Below are 3,525 nucleotides of genomic sequence, written 5' to 3' on the forward strand. Positions count from 1 at the left end.
GGGGAGTGGGGGCTGGTGCTGGGTGGCACAGCCATCAGGGGGTGCAGCAACTGGTGGGGGTCAGATAGGGCATCAATTGCGGAGCTGGGGTGGGGTATATGGGCCTTGCAGAGGGGGTGGTAGCCCCTGTGGGAGCCATTTGGCCCCTATTGGGGGGCCATACCCCTTGTGTGGGGTATGACCCCCCTGTTGGGGGGCTGTACCCCTTGTGAGAGTGCCAAACCCCCTTTGGCAGGGCTGAATCTCATTTTGGGGGGGACAAACCTCCTGTTGGGGGGCTGAATGCCATGCTGGGGGGCTGAACCCCTTGTGTGGTTCTTTTCAGCATTGGTGAGGCCACAGCTGGAGTATTGTGTCCAGTTCTGGGTACCACACTTCAGGAAGGATGTGGATAATCTTGAAAGGGTACAGAGAAGGGCCACCCATACTATTAGGTGCCTGGAGATAGGCCCTATGAGGCCCTATGAAGAGAGACTCCGGGAACTGGATTTGTTGAGTCTGATCAAGAGGAGACTTGCTCTGGGAACTGAAGACTTGCTAGCTGCCTACAAGTATGTCAAGAGTGAACCCCAAGATCTAAGGGAGCATCTCTTCAGAAGGGCACCCCCAGGGAATACAAGGTCCAATGGGAAGAAGCTAACTGAGGAAAAATTTAGGTTGGACATTAGGAAAAACTTCTTTTCTGCAAAAGTATCTAGAATCTGGAAGATGCTCCTGGCAGAGAGGGTGCAGTCACCATCTTTGAACGTGTTCAAGAGGAGGCTGGACAAACACCTCATTGAGCTCAGTTGAGCCCAATAACCTCTTGCCCATGGCACTGGACCGGACTTGATGATCTTACAGTTCCCTTCTGGTCCTTTGATTCTATGATTTTATGTTAGGTATTGCCAGGCTAACTTATCTTCATTCTTGATATATTATGGACACAAAATATTATTTGGAAAAAACAAACAAACAAACCCTGCCTCAAACTATTCCTCTGGTTCAAAAGAGAATGGCAGAAAAATGAGGAGGCAATTGGATCCTATGGTAGGCGTTTGCAATACTCTTCCGTTTATTTGTGTTATCCATTAAGTATCAGATGTCGAGGCCCAGGGGTGCAGGCAGATAGCAAAAATAATAATATATAAGCATTCCTAACATAACCCATTAACTTGTTCTTAACAGAAGCATATATGTATGCTTAACCTTCAGTATCATTAGCTGATGCTGCATAAGAAATGAAAAAACTGCAACATAATCCTTTCTACAATATTATGAAATTCTGACATCCCCCATGCATATTGCATAAACAAGACAGTTTTCAAATGGTAATGATTTTAAACAAGTACTGAAATTGATGGGGGACTTTATAAATTATCATTAGCATCATGTTTAACATGGTAGTACATATTGAGATGGGAACCCCACTGTGCTAAGATCTTTAATACTATAGAATAAGAGTAAGTGCTCTTGCTCATGTGACCTTATCTATGATCACATGACTGACTTTAAGCCAGAGATGCTTGTGCAGGTGCTTGATGGTGCCAGAATGCAATCTCAGTAAGTTGAGGTGGGGGGAAGAACAGGCATGACTGGGTGGGGTGGGGTGGAGAGGGGATAGTGGGTCCACAGAGGTCATTGGGAAGCCAAAAATAGTACAGTCAGGGTAAGGACATAGGAAAATCACAACTCTGGGGCTGGGACAAGCTGCTGGGCTTTCCAAGCCCCAGGGCTGTGCTGCAAACATGCACAGATGTTCTCTAGATGAGGCTAATACATTCCTGATCTAATTTAGTTCACCTGATCAGGTAAACCAAGTTAGATAGGGGCATCTATTTTTTGCCCAATCTAACCTCTCCAAACAGCCATGTAGATTGGTACTTTGATTTCACTAGTGTGAAGTTGATCTATCTAGTAGAACATATGCACATACCCAAAGAGATGATTCTTGTCCCAAAAAAGTTGCAATTTAATGGGCACAGCATACAAGCTAAACAAAAGTTTGTAAGCTAAACAAGGACTTTAAACTAGGTTTACTTGGGGATGGAGCTCTAAGGTAAGTGGAGAAGTGGGTGACCTGGAGGAAGCACAAGATGGAGGTGACAACAAGAGAGACTTTCTCATTGTTCCTGAGGATGTAGGGTAATTGGCTAGTTACTAGGGCTGTGCAAAACACCATAGCTTCATTTCAACATCTATTTCACTGTTCAGAAGGGACAGTGTTTTGTTGTAACATTTTATTTCATCTGAAGCACTGTCCCATTTCCTTTTGTCAAAACTGTTTTGCTGTGTCAATGTTTCACCCATTGGCTATAAGGGGAACCATGACAATTCCTAAAACATTGTCATTTGTTGCCTGATTCAGATGCAAATTGCAGGAATGGTAGCCCCTTCTGCGGGCATAAAGCCTGCCAAGTTTCAAGGAGATAGGTATAGAGGTTTCTCAGAAACTGCACCTCAAAGTCTTGAAGGCAAAATTTGCTGACAGCCTCCTGTCATCTGGCATGCAGATCCAGGGGCTGGCACCCCTGGGGGGGGCTGTGGGGCTGTGCCAGAGTCCTCCTAGGGGTGCATGCCCCCAAAGCTCCTTGGATGACAGGAGGGTGCCACTGCTGCCTGGGACCGGCACTGGGCACAGCCTGCATCCAGGACCGGGCTCCATGGAGCTCAGCCCGGTGGTGGGAGGCAGAGTGCAGCACCCACTCTGTCCCCCTTCTGCCACTGGGCTGCGCTCTGTGGGGCTGGCAGAGCCACTTGGAGTGCAGCCCAGCTGCGGAAGGCAGGCAGAGCCAGTGCTGCATTCTGCCTTCCGCCGCTGGACTGAGCTCCATGGGGCTGATGGAGCTGATTGGAGCACAGCCCGATGGCAGGAGGCAGGCAGAGCCAGTGCTGCAGTATAATTGGCTCCACCAGCCCCACAGAGTGTAGCCTGGTGGCGGGAGGCAGGCATAGCCGGTGCTACGCTCCCCGCTGGACTGAGCTACATGAGGCTGCGGAGCCACTCTAAGCACAACCCTGGCTCTCCCCTGCCTCCCACCACCGGGCTGTTTCAAAACTCGAAATTTTTCAAAAGTTTTGAAATGTTTTGAGTGCCTGCATTTTATTTTGAAGCTGTTTTGATACTTTGTGGTTCATTTTGAATTCACTGTTTCGTGCTTGAAACACATCGAAACAGCTTCGAAACGAAACACTAGGTGAAATTTTGCACAGCCCTACTAATTACCTCAGATGTCTGTACATGGATGCACAGAGCCTGAGAAACAGTCACAAAGAATTGGAAATCCTGACACAGACATGGAAATATGATGTGATTAGAATAACAGGTGGGATAGCTTGCATGCCTGGAGCACTGTCATGGATGGGTACAAATTGTTCAGAAAGGACAGGCAAGGCAGAAGAGGAGGAATTGTACATTATATAAAAGAGTTATATAATTGCTTAGAGCTCCAGTATGAAATTGAAGAGAGGTCTGTTGAAAGTTTCTGGGTTAGGGTCAGAGGGGTGAGTAACAAGGGTGATGTTGCGGTGGGTGTGCGCTACAGA

Source organism: Alligator sinensis, unplaced genomic scaffold, assembly GCF_000455745.1.
Source record: "Alligator sinensis unplaced genomic scaffold, ASM45574v1 scaffold150_1, whole genome shotgun sequence".
Lineage (NCBI taxonomy): Eukaryota > Metazoa > Chordata > Crocodylia > Alligatoridae > Alligator > Alligator sinensis.